Source organism: Dama dama, chromosome 19 (genome assembly GCF_033118175.1).
Source record: "Dama dama isolate Ldn47 chromosome 19, ASM3311817v1, whole genome shotgun sequence".
Lineage (NCBI taxonomy): Eukaryota > Metazoa > Chordata > Mammalia > Artiodactyla > Cervidae > Dama > Dama dama.
This window is the reverse complement of record NC_083699.1, coordinates 48,981,025-48,995,416: the sequence shown is the minus strand read 5'-3', so window position 1 is coordinate 48,995,416 and position 14,392 is coordinate 48,981,025. Positions and strand designations below refer to the sequence as shown.

The following is a 14,392-nucleotide window of genomic DNA, read 5'->3' as shown; positions in this document are numbered from 1 at the left end:
TATAAAATAGTAGTCACAGCAGTATCAAAGAAATGAACATTAAAACCGTATTTTATCCACCCAGTTGATAACAACTCTTAAAAAATAAATCCAAGGTTGAGCTCACAGGGAAAAAAATCTACTGACAGTGGGAGTACTTTAGTTCAACTATTTCCAAAGATAATTTGGTACACTGTATCAAAACCCATAAAAATGCACATATTCTTTGAACGGGTGATAATACATTTAGGAAACTACCCTGATGAAATCAGGAAAGCATAGAAAGATATGCATGAAAAATCTCTATGGCAGTACTTTAATACTGAAAAACTGGAATTACACTAAGTATTCAACAAATAGAAACGGTTAAATTATATTCATACATGCATTTTAAAACTAAAGTAATGGTTGCCCCACTCAATTTACTAAAAATTATTGAATTGTACTATTAGAATGGGCAAATTTTATTCTATATAAATTATATCTCAAAGTTTTTCTTAAAAATAGAATCAGAAAAATGGCTACCCTTGTATGAGGAGACTGCTGATAGGAGGTAGGAAAAGTGGGGTATCTGGGAGCAGACAACATTTTTTCTTGAGCTGAACGCTGGCTATATAGGTGTGCCCACTTTGTAAAATCTTAAGATGTGTATCTGTGATATGCACACATTTCTGTCAGTTATTATACTTCAATAAAAAGTTAAGTCTGTTGGAATTAAAAAAAAATACAGTCAAAAAATATTGAAAATATTTTAAAATTTTGGGAAACAGCCCAATATAATAAGGGAAATGTGTCTGAATGTACACAGCTTTACTGAAAATGCTAACATTAATATTACCACTGGGTAGTGAAATTACTAGTTTTTTTCATACTTATATTTCTCTCTAATTTGAACTTTTTATAATGTAATTTTATTTCTTTTAAATGCTTTAAATTTGTTAAAATGTAAAAAGTATTTTCATTACTAATATATTCTTAAATAGTTGCCCATGATTAAATTTAAGAGGTCATAAGAAATCAGACACTACTAAATAATTACATTATCTTTTTTCCCCATTATTATAGGAAAAATAGGCAATATTAAGCCTGCTCCTCTAACTTTGGTTACTATAAATTCATACTCCATTGTGTTACTCAAGGAACTAGCAAAACAATAATCTTGAAATCCAAAGAAATTTTACCTCAGACTGTCATGGCACTGGTATGGTTTGTTTTTCACCAGGTTGTATAAAATAAACACACACACACCCCCAACATGAAAGGACTACAATTAGTAAATGTATTAAGTATAAATCAATGAGGTAGTAATGATTACTACTTTAAGCACAGCTTTCAAATGTTAAATTTAAATACACTACTGAAATCTAAAATAATCTTTCATTTACTAACATCATCTAGGAAGAAAACTTTATTTAAATGTATAGCTCAAAAAATGGGGTTTTCCAGGTGGCTCAGTGGTAAAGAATCTGTTTGCCAAGCAGGAGACTCGGGTTCAGTCCCTGGGTCAAGAACATCCTCTGGAGAAGGAAACAGCAGCCCACTCCAAAATTCTTGCCTGGGAAATCCTATGAACAGAGGAGCCAGGTGGGCTACAGTCCATGGGGTCAAAAGAGTCAGACATGACTTAGCAACTCAACAAAAACACAACAGCTTAAAAACAGTAAACATAAACAGTAACGTAAACAAAAGAAAAATGTAATTCATACTTGCTGTGTCTTCCCTGGTATCAGGTAGTATCAAAAATCCAGAAGACATACTGGACAAAGGAACAAGAATTTAATTTCCCTTTTTGAAGTATTTTTAGTAGTCTAAATGACAAATATTTAAAATACATCACCAAATAACTATCCTCTTCAAATATTATATTTTTCACATTTTTTAGAGAATAAACTATCCTACAACTAACAAACTTAAGTCTCCTAGGGTTAAAATTTGCTTACTTCTTTGGAAATCCTTACCAAATCAATTATATACTTCTATTTACTGTTTTCCAAAAGGACTCAAAAGGGACCAATATATGCACAAAGCCACCCTTTACTGCTGTGATATCTGCTATTGCCACATACATCATTATTTAAAAAAAAAAAAAACACCCTTGGGAGCTTTTAAAGAATATGGGAGACGTAAAAAGAAGTAATTATTAAAAGCAGACATTAATAAAAGATATTAAACAAACTAACCTAGGACAGACTTTTTTTTTTTTTTTTAAAGATTACCAAAAGTTAAAGCTGACTTACTAACCCACTGCAAGGTCTACATTTCCCTAAGGCAGTGGTCCTCATCTCCAATGTTTTTTATAATGTACTTCATCAATTTTTTAAAATTTAGCATATCCTAATATCTGGTGGTGGTGGTTTAGATGCTAAGTCGTGTCTGACTCTTGCAACCCCATGGACTAGCCCACCAGGTTCCTCTGTCCATGGAATTCTCCAGGCAAGAATACTGGAGTGGCTTGCCATTTCCTTCCATTTCCATCCTATTTACAAGGGATGTTCCCAACCCAGGAATCAAACCCGGGTCTCCCGCATTGCAGGCAGATTCTTTACCAACTGAGCTATGAGGAAAGCACTATCCTAATATATGCATAATGCTTATAATTACACTCCTATAACAGTGTGTTAACATTTAATAAACTTAGTAAAACAAACTTTATGTTTTTTATAATCTTTTAATATGTTTTCTAATTTTTATAATTTAATTTTAAAAAACTAATCTTATCCCTAACATCACGCTGGAACAGTAAGTATTGAGGAAGTCAAAATACTTTGGAGGTAGAGAATATTTGGGGGAAGAAAGGTAAGTATGCAAAACAAGAAAGTGCCAGAATGAGACATCTGAAACAGGAAGATACCACAACTCAATAAGAAAGTAGTAAATGGAGTGGGAAGTAGAAACACTGTAAATAAAGGGCAAACTTGACTTCTATGAAAATTTTCTTGAAAACAGTCCATATAGACAGAAAAAGGAATCGATCTTCCTTTTTCACATTTGATTTCTTATTCCTCTAACCCCAAATTAACCTATAATATTTCAAGTTACTGGCTAGCCTAGAAACTGTTTCTGAGACAATTTCCCTGAAATACCAGAAAATATTAAGATATCAACAGAAACTTCAATATCAAGGAACACTGCTCTCACAGTTTTAAAGTTAGCTTTGAAAATATCTACCAAAATGAAAACTGTTGACCACTGTGACACAGCAATCTCATTGCTAGGAGTATATATAATCCTATATATGTGTTTAGTCATAAAAATTAACCAAAGATTTATGTACAAGGATGTGACCTTTTAATGGAAAAAGATTGGAAACGGCCTAAGAATCCTCTAATGGAAAACTTGTTTAACTATGATTCAGCCGCACAATGGAATACACATTAGCCAGTAAAATGAATTCGGCAGCCATATGTGCTGGGTAGAAAGTTCTCCAAGATACATGGGGGGGAGAAATCAAGGAGAAGATATACAGACAAATAAGTGAGCCATACTTGTATCACATATCTCAACCAGAAATATGGGGCAGAGAAAGCTGGACAGGAAATAAACAAGGCTCTCAAACAAAGTTAATTTCACTAAGCCTATGGTAAAAGGGAAAAGGACAAAGTTACCCTAATAAAAATGATCAGGAAAAGTATGTTTTTTACTGTCCTTGAAGCTCTCACCAATCTTAAATTTCTCCCTTACACCTCCTATATGACCTCAGTCAAAGTTCCCATGTGCTTCACTTCACTGCACATTCAAAAACCCAAACCTTGCAAAAGACTCTATGCATGCTTAAAAGTTAACACAGGCCCTAATTTCAGTATTTTCAGGAAGATTCAGTCAAATATAAAGAAATGAAACTGATGTTATCAATCCACACTAAGATGTGAGTATTTAAGTGTCTCTTTCTGTTAAATCTTCAAAAAGCCAACTGTTTTTTGACCCACATGTCAATATAATTAATGGAATATTACACAGCAGAGAGAAAGAAAGAATGCTTAAGTCACGTCTCTTACATGAAAGGCTGCTCTGGAAGAAAAAAAGAAATAACTAATCTACATTCCCAGGAGCCTCTGTCAAACAGGGGGAAAGAATGACTAGATGGAGTAATAAGCTCTAAGCCACCCTGAGATCCTTATAATGATCCATTATTTTGTATGTGAAGGAAGTTCGGGTAGCTGACAAAGAATATAAAATCGCAGAGCTATTAAGATCCAAGAGAGGATGGACAATGATGTTCTAGAAATAACTCAGCTAAAGGTGAAATGGCACTCCTTCTGGAGTTACCCAGAACACTAAAAATCAGAACTTAGGAAGACAGAAGGAAGGAAGGGGCCCACCTCGGGCCAATTTCTCCCTCCAACAGATTACTTCAAACTCTGCATTCTTTTCCTCCTTCCAGTTTAATCCTTCCGTCTCCATCCCTCTGCCAGAGAAGCTAGAAGGTATATAGAATATCAGGGATACTGAGAGGATCACAATTCAGCTTTCTGCTCCATTCAGTACCCTCTCTCCCACACACACCCTCACTATCCTTCAGTATGGAAAAATGTTTGGTTCAGTTTTATAAAATTAACCCAAATTACAGTCAATTAAGTAATCCTAGTCATGTAAGCCTAACAGCAGTGCAGTACTTAAAAAGAGAATATAAATTATAAGCCATCACTTTCTCCAGTCTTCCAGAATAGAGAGTTGACCCTTCTTGTCACCTTCTAATTTAATGCTTCTTTCTAATCAACTGTGTGCAAGCAATTAGAAACTAAGCTTTGTATTAATAGATTTGTATAAGTTGAAATAGAGTAAATAAGCTTTGAGTTAGGGCTTTTAATAAGGAGTCAAACACATGGGCTTTAATATAAGCATTTGAGACAAGTATTTTCTCAGTCTGGGCTTGTTTTCAGAGGACAAAGTTAACAGAAGCATAATATAATGAACAAGTTGGGCCTTTTTGCTCATTTTTAATCAACTATACAAGGCACTTAAAATGCTTACTGAGCTTTTTATGGGAATTCTACGCAATGAATGAAGAAAATGTCTCTCCAAATTTATTAATAGGTTTGAGGCTATATTACAAAATTCAAAGATTAGCATAACCTGGAGAAGAAAAAAAACTAACATGTGCTGAGGATCTACTGCAAGTAAGACAGTATGCTAGGCACACTAGTGTGTTACTTCACTTAATGTTTACAGTAACACTCAAGACAGTCACAGTATATGCCCATTTAACAGATGCAGAAACTGGAGTTCACCCAAAGTTGCACAGCTAGGAGGTAAACTGGGATCTGAAGACAAACTTACTTGGTTTAATGCACATTTTACCATACCATAACACCTCCTGTCTTGAAAAGGTCCTGGACACTAAGAGCTCGCTGAACTCATTCTCTTCTCACCGACCCACTGACGCCACCCTGTCACCACTGCTTGGCTTGATAAAGCAATCCAACTGCCCATAGCTGGCTACTCCCATCTCATGGCTACCATGGGAGAATTGTGTGTGACACAGAATCCCTTTTCTCCTTGATCAGGGATGGACACTTTCCACAACTCCCATTTCCCACTTCTGCCTCAGTCCGTTTCTCCTTCATTCTTTTTTCATGGATCTATACACCCTCTTAATCCTTCCACTTTTTTTCCAAACCTTTACCAAGTTATTTGAGGAAAATCTCTCCTTCTCTCTTTCCTTTACTTTCCCATTTTCACTCGGAAATTTTAAAAACAATCTTAAATATGGCTGATAAATGTAGACACTATGCCAAAGATACACCTATATCAAGAAAAAAAGGGCTATAAGTTTTAAACTCAAAACAGATTTGAAGACTTGTACAATAATCTTCTCAAATTCTTGAAAGCATCTAATTTCTCCTTCAGAATACAGGTGAATATTCATATGCCATTTTATCACCTTTAATTAAATCTATACTCAACCATGAAAGAAATATTTCTCACTTAAGATATTGCTTTTCTGTTTCTTTCACTGAGTTTGGCTATAATATTATTTTCTAATAACATTTACTGAATAATATAAAACATTAAATGAGTCAAAACAGATTATACTGGGCAAACCTAAACATCTTTCTTTTCTTTAAAAAAAAAAGAGAGTAATTTCCAACTCAAAATATTCTCCCAAATTAAAAATACCCTGCTTTGTACCAGAACCCAATCCCTCGTAGGCAAAACAGAAATACTTAAAGGAATCTGAAACAGATTTTTAAAACAAAGCTAGATTTCACAAATTACTTCTGATTCAAAGAATTTTTCAACAAACTCATCTGAAGGATGCCAGTTACATTAATTTGGATAGCAATATTTCTAACCTATGTAGGATTCAGTAAGAAATTATGCCTTATAAACATCAGCATTACAAATATCAATCAACCTTAAGATCAAATTGGTACTACAAAGCAACAAAGAAACCCTTGATAAAAACGGATTTAACAATCTGCCATTTGTCACTCCTAAATTTTCTATTCTTTCTCATCCTTCAAAATGTTGATCTAAGCAAAAACTGCTTCATCTCTAATTTAAAAACAAGATCTACCTCTTACCTAGGGATATTTTACCTCCAGAAACCCCTTCAGATATACCTTTGTATAACTATCATCTTGTATCTACAAAGCTTATCTTGTAAACTATGCCCTGATTTTTACATTGATACTATTTGAAACATCCTAATAGGAGGATCATTTATAATAATCACAACTAAACAAAATGGCCTTTCTTATTAGTGCCAAACAATAAAAGATGTTTACTAAAAGAATTTACAGAGTAAGATAAATCACCTTACACAACATGACAACTAAATAAAAACCTATGATCATTTCCCAACCACAGAAAATTAATTTATAAATATTTAAGCCAAAATTAACAGGCATCTCCATGTATCTGATGCCCTGCTCAAATAAAGCAAAATCTAAGCATATTCTCCATTCCAAATACTTGTCGCCAGTCTTCTAATACAACATAACAATAAGAAATTAGTGCTATTTGGAAATACCAAACATCAAACTTATGTCAACTGTGGGTTGAGAAACAGCTACCTTTAAAAGGGAAAGGGTAAAAACAAACTAAACAAAACAGAACCCTACACTCTGCTAAATCTAATTGTTTCACTCAATATCTCACTTTATGCCAATACCAAAAATTCAAACATTAATATTAAAAAGAATTAATCTTGAGGAAACTAAATTTTCAAGCCTTGTACACTAAAAGGAATGTAAAAAATACTTCCTCAACTTCCCTGTACACAAGTTTACCTAGTCCAAACACTGAACACCTAAGTGATTTTTAACATGTACTACATAATAACAAAGACTCATTCCAGAGCAGAGAAGTGTTAATTATTTAAATCAACATTTTTTTAAACACTGGACAAATGTTCCCACTTATCAGTACAAACCCTATTTGTGAAGTACAATAAAACTAAAAATGTATTCATCACCTTCAATGCCAAAAACACCTACAATGTCTTATAACCGTTTACTAAAAGCTAGATCAATAGGTCTGATATAAATACAAGTATACTAATTTATCAAAACTGTTACCTTAAGTCTCAAAAAAAGGTAACACGGTTAATACATGTTGATGTTGACATAAAATACGATGGAAAACTGACAACTAATTTCCAACCTTTTAATAAATTCTCTTATAGAAGCATACAATATTTGATACTTGTTTCAAAATAAAATATTTAAACAGTAAGAATCACAAAATGTAATCACAATGTAATAACTTTTCATCTAAAAAAACAAGTATATAATGTCTCTGGCAATAAGTTGTTCTAATGAGATCTGAACATTTAGAATAACAGATTTTTTACAGTTAGAAGGAACCAGTTACACATCATTTAGCTTTATGTGTAGCTAAAAGATCATCTCACCCGAGGCTCTCATCCTTGCCTTAAGAGTCTAAAAACATTAAATAAATCACGTCAATCTAATGGCAGTGAAACAAAATGAGGAATTATTTCAAGTCAATTTTAACTTTTAAGACCTTATTCCATCTTATGATATCAAAATTAGCAGTATTTAATCAAAGAACTATGAGGACTATTCACAAAACTAAAACTGCCTCAAAACTCAAGAACAATTTCCACAGTATTATCACTGGCCAAGAGTTAATACGTCTTAGATGATAAAAATTATATTTTAATTTTAGAGCAACTAGATAAATAGAAGTAAATCTGACAAATCTTAACATAAGAGACAACTATGACTCCTAGATGCTGTTTTCTCCTTCTAGCCCAAAAATAAAACATTAAGTGAGACACATATGACCTAGATAAGACTCGTTTTCCAGTCTTCCTTGCAGCTGGCTGTGGTCATGTGACAGTTACAGCCAATGGGATATGATTAGTAATGATTAAACATAACTCTGTAAGGGAAAAGGAATGTTCTTCCCTTTTCCTTCTTTCTATTGGCAGGCATGATGGTACCCTCTTGGACCACAAGATAGAAGGCACACATTAAGGACACCAAAGCAAGACAAAGACATGATGATTCTGGAGCTTCCACACAATACTGAATTTGTTTATATGGACTTTTCAAATAAATATAAATATATTTCTACCATTTTAAGCACCTGTTAGAGTTGACAAGTCTAAATTTTAACCAATGTAGTTAATACAAATGATTATTAAATTATCTACATGATTGCTTCCTTATATTGGCATAAACAAACATACAATATGAAAGAATGTACAGTAACTGGTACGTTTTTTCACATCTAAAAAATTGTATGCCAAACACCATTAAATTTGATTAACAGGTCTAATTTTCCAACATATGAAAATAGTTTTCCTGGAAATTCTGGAAAACTTAATGTGGGTGTGTATGTGTTGATGACAGGTGGGTGAAAAATGTGAAATAGCCTGCTGAGAAAAAGGGTTAAAGAAGGAAACACCTTCCCACTTAAATTTCATCTAAGATTACATAATAAGCTACACATATCTTCCTGTGTTAAAACCAAAAACTGTATCTTTATTCATCAATTTTCTCTTAGTACTGTTTTCTCAAAAAAAAAATTAAATCCCAAGTTTCTTCCAGATATAAACACAACATAAAGAAACTATTACACAAACTCATCATAAAAATCCAGCAGCCAAAAAAAAAAAAAGTTTTATATTAGAAAATTTTACTTATTCATGATTATGAAAAGTTAAGTACTGAAGTTACCTGAGACTAATGTAAAAACGAAGACTTCAAGGAAGCGAATGCTGTAGAGTTGAAAAAGAAATCATGGTTGAGTTTCTACCTTTCATAGACTTGAGAAACCCTCAGTACCACCTCAATTGCTTATGCCATCCAACTCCTACAAAAAAAAAACAACAACAAACAAAAACATTACTTACGGAGAGAAAAAATACTGTACAAATACAACATGGACAAACTCACATGCATAATGAAGTGATCACTCTTTGTAAATAGTAAACTATGTCTGAATAAACAGTGCAATGACTTGTTTTTAAATCTGAAACTGGGAAAATGTAACAGTGATGAGGACTAACTGTGAAATAATCATGGCCTTGTAAAGAATAATTTGCCTAGATCTGGGATGAACAACTTCAGAGATATGGGGTATTGAAGAAAATTCAGAAAGTTACATACCTAAACATTTACAAAAGAGAAAATAAATGATTAAAAAAAATCACTTCATAACACTATATCTGCTTTGTGAAGGCTATGAAGTAAAGAGAGAAGCAAATAAAATCTTAGGCCTTACAAACAACAAATAGAACTAGTCCTACACAGAGTGCATATGTATTTACAATAGAAAAAAATTAAGAGTTGTAAAATCATGAAATACCTACAGAAATACAATCAGCAAGGTCATCTGAGAAGAAAAGCTGACAGAAGATGAGAATAATCATAGGAAGATTGCATACCATATCCCTCAAAAATAAAAATGAAGATCATAAGCTATACACAAGAAGAAAACTTCCTATCAGTGAATATTTCTCAGCATAGACTAAATACACTAAAGAGTTTATGGAGTTTCCTACCATAGAGGTCTTTAAAAACATTACATCCTATCTGATAAAGAATAGTTTGTATTTACTCCTCCACAGGAAGCTCTGAGACCAGATAGTGTATGATACATCCTATGATTTTAGATCAGTTTTTATAGTGGTGCAAAGGCAAGAAGAAGAGTCTTTCTCACCTAAAACATACCAATAATAAGTCCATCTTTGTACTTCAGAAAAAGGGAAAGTGTCAGCTGCTCGGTCATGTCTGACTGCGACCCCATGGACTCTAGCCAGCTAGGCTCCTTTGTCCATGGAATTCTCCAGGCAAGAATACTGGAGTGGGTTGCCATTTCCTCCTCCAGGGATCTTCTCAACCCAGGGACCAAACCCAGGATTCCTGAACTATAGGCAGATTTTTTACCATCTGAGCCATCAGGGAAGCATACTTAAGAAAGTATAACACTAATTCACTTTTTAAAATATTTCAACACTGTATCCCTATTTTTTTTTAAGTTTAAATTCTGATGGAGCTATTTACCTTTCAGTACCCTTTCATTTCAGAATTTTCCTGGATATTCACTCATGCATGTCTATTTTAGTACATAAACTTTTATTCAAAATAAAAAAATTTCAGTAGGATTGCTATTAGATATTAGTAATACCAAAATGACAACAGTAACAATAACCAGGGCAGGGAGGGACGGGGGAGTCACAATCTGAAATTACTCCAATATGTTATCTAAAATCCCCAGTTTTCAACAACAGATTATAAGATGAGGAAGGAAGAAAGGAGAGGAGAGGAGAGAGGGAGAAAGGAGAGGAGAGGAGGGAGAGAGAAAGGGAGGAAGGAAAGGAGGGAGGGAGAAAGGAAGGAAGGAGGGAAGAAAAATGCGACCTACATTAACAAAAAATAGGAACTGCTACAAACGGTTTCTGAGTATCCCCAGATGTTGGTTTAAGCAAAGATTTGAAAATATCCATTATAAACGTGTTAAAACCCAACAGACCCTATCTTTAGTGTTTAATTATGAAAACAACCAACAAATAAAAAAATTTTCAGTGAGGGTACAGCATTTATGTAAAAGAACCACATGGAAAGTCTGAAGCCGAAAAGTACAATAACTAAAACAAAAACTTCAGTACACGATTCAAGACGGCAGAAGAAAATCTATGACCTTAAAAATACATCAGTAGAAAATATCCAATCTGAAGGACAGTGAAGAATAAAAGGTTGACGAAAACTGAACAGAGCCTCAGCAACCAACTTACCAACATGTCTGGAGTTCCAAAGGAGAAGAGAGTAAGGGCAGGAAATAAGGTTTTTTTTAATAAAACATCAACCAAAAACTTCCCAAATTAGATTTTTCAGTAGAAATCACATCTATAGACCTTAGAAGTTCAATGAATCTCATGGGGAATAATTACAAAGACACACACCTAGACACATCATAGTCAAAATTATTAAGAGCAAACACAAGGAGAAAAATCATGCAAGCATAAAGAGAAAAATTACTCAGCATAGCAGAGAATCATCAACACGATTAACAGCTTTCTTTTTTTTTTTTTGCCTTTAACAATAATATTGTATTATAAAAGCACTTTACAACTCCATCCCATCTTTGAGTACAAGTTACTGGAGATGTGGGCTAATGATTATCAGAAAGCATTTCTCTAGTCAGACCCATCATTTCAGTGCTCTCTGAAAACCATAAGGTGATAGTAAGTGAGAAGTGGAGGAGGAAGAGGGAAGAGAGGGGAATAAGATTCTCCCAGTTAAGGGCTTTGTTGCAATTAGGGGTTGAGGAAGTATGAAGATATTGTTGCTGTCTTTTCATCCTTATACAGTGTTAAGTAATGCTTACAACATAAATTCAGCAGGCTTTTCCTGAGCTATAACTCAGAAATTTACTAACAGTTGACTTTCAATCAGCAACAACAGAGGCCAGAAGACAGAGGAATCACATTCTGAAAGTGCTAAAAGAAACAAACCTGTCAACCAAGAAGGCAACAAAACTACCCTTCAAAATAAAGGCATAATAAACATCGTCTCAGATGAACAAAGGCTGAGAGAATTTTTTGCAGACCTGCCATACAAGAAATACTAAAAGAAGTCCATCGGGTTGAAAGGAAATGACACCACACTTAAAATACACAGGAAGAAAAGAACACCAGAAATGGTAAATATGTGGGTTAAACTAGAAGACTATAAATACGTTTTTCTCATTTCTTCTCTTAACATCTTTAAAAGACATAAGTATATATAAAATAATACTTTTAACACTGTATTGCCAGGTTTATAGCATAGATGGATGCTATATATATCGCAATAGTGGCACAATAGAGGAAGGAGAAAATGGAGCTATACGGAGCAAAGTTTCTATATTTAACTGATATTGACTTAGTGTCACTGTTAAATAAGTCTATTTAATGTTAATGTTAACATTAATGTTAATGTTAACATTAAATAAGTCTATTAATGTTAAAATGTATAATGTAAACATCATAGCAACCACAAAGAAAATATCTTAAATTGTATTTAGAAAAAACACCAACAGAATAACTAATATGGCATACTAAAAAACATTTAACTCAAAAGGCAGTAAGGAAGCACTGAGAAACAAAACCCATGACATATACATAGAGCAAATGGCCAATGTAAATCCAATCAAGTCCACCATTAAAATACGAATGTCTGAACAGCCCAATGGAAAGGCAGAGACTGTCAGACTGGACAAAAAAACACAAGAGTCAACCATGTGCTGCCAGCAAGAGACATACTTTAAATTCAAAACTGAAAGTAAAAAGATGGGGAACAAGGACAGACACACCCCCCCACACACACACCCCACATACACCACCCCACACACACACCCATACACACACCCCACACACACACACACACCCACCCATACACACACCCCACACACACACACCCCACATTCACCCCCCCCCACACACACACCCATACACACACCCCCACACCCACCCACCCCCCCCCACACACACACACATCCACCCACCCATACACACACCCCAGACACACCCCACACACACCCACCCAGCCATACACACACCCCCCACACACACACACACCCACACACCCCACAACACACCCCACACACACACCCAGCCATACACATACCCCCCACACACACACCCCCCACACACACACCCACACACACACCCCCCACTTCCACCCCCATGGAAAGAGTAACCATAAGACAGGTGGAGTGGTTACATTAGAATCAGACAAAAGGGACTTTAAGACAAATACTAAAGATGAAGAAAGATATCTCTTTCTAATCATAGTCAATAAATGAGGAAAGTATAACAATTATAAACCCTAAAATAATGAAACAATAACATTATTAAAAAGAGAACAGAAAATTCAACAAATTATCACTGGAGATTTCAATACTGCACTCTAAATAATTGATAGACTAAATAAACAGCAAATTAACAAAGATACAGAAAACCTGAAAACAGAAAAACACTCTCAATCAACTAGACCTAGCTGGCATGTATACTAAACTCCAACAAACAACATAAAACAGATTGTTTCCAAGCACACACTCTCCAGGACACATCAAATGCTAGACCATTAAACAAGCCTTAAAAATGTAAAAGGACTGAAATCATACAAAGTATGTTCTCCAACCATAACAAAATTTAAGTAGATATCAACTAAATTAGAATTAAGTAGCTATCAACTGGAAAATTTTCAAGTGTTTGAAAATTAAACTTCACAATTCTGAATAGTACATACCTCAAAGAAGAAATGAAAAGAGATGTTAGAGAATATTTTCAACTGAATGAATAAAACAAAATTTTGACATAACAAAATTAATGGGATGCAGCTAAAGCAGCACTGAGAAGGAATAATATACTTTTATATATTTTTTAAAAAAGTGGAATCTCAAATCAATAACATGAGCCTCCATTTCAATAAACCAGGAAAAAAGCAAACTAAACCCTAAAGCAAGTTAAAAAAAATATTCAAAATTAAAAAAAAATATTCAAAATTTAGAGCAGAAACACAAAACAGAAAAATAGAGAAAAACTTGGTTCTTTTAAAAAGACTCAAAAAATTTACAAACTTTTATGAAAACTGACCAACAGCAAACAAAAAAATAACGGGATACACACACACACACACACACACACACACACACACTTATGGATGACTCATGCTGTCATATGGCAGAAACCATCACAACACTGTAAAGCAATTATCCTTCAATTAAAAACAAATTTTAAAGACAAAGAAAAAATACAAGCTACCAAAATTAGAAATGAAAGAAGGGATATTAACACTGACCTCGCAAAAATTTGAAGAATTATAAGGGAAGGAATACTATAAACAAATAAATGCCAAGAAATTAAACAACTTTTATAAAACTTCTTAAAAGACACATATTACTGACATATTAACTAAAGAGGAAACAGAAAAATCTGAACAAACAGACTTAGTAT

General features: G+C 33.9%; 1 protein-coding gene across 6 annotated transcripts in view; it reads right to left on the bottom strand.

The window, feature by feature from the left end:
* The window catches only part of ZNF148 (zinc finger protein 148), a 138,950-nt gene that overhangs the window by 86,172 nt on the left and 38,386 nt on the right, over positions 1-14,392 (bottom strand). For 5 of the 6 annotated variants that reach the window (XM_061166977.1, XM_061166974.1, XM_061166971.1 and 2 more), the window contains one exon: positions 9,129-9,264. The gene's annotated coding sequence lies outside the window, so the exon portion shown is untranslated. Of the gene's footprint in view, positions 1-1,685; positions 1,736-9,128; positions 9,265-14,392 lie in introns of all 6 variants that reach the window. The other variant, XM_061166973.1, reaches the window with a different exon arrangement.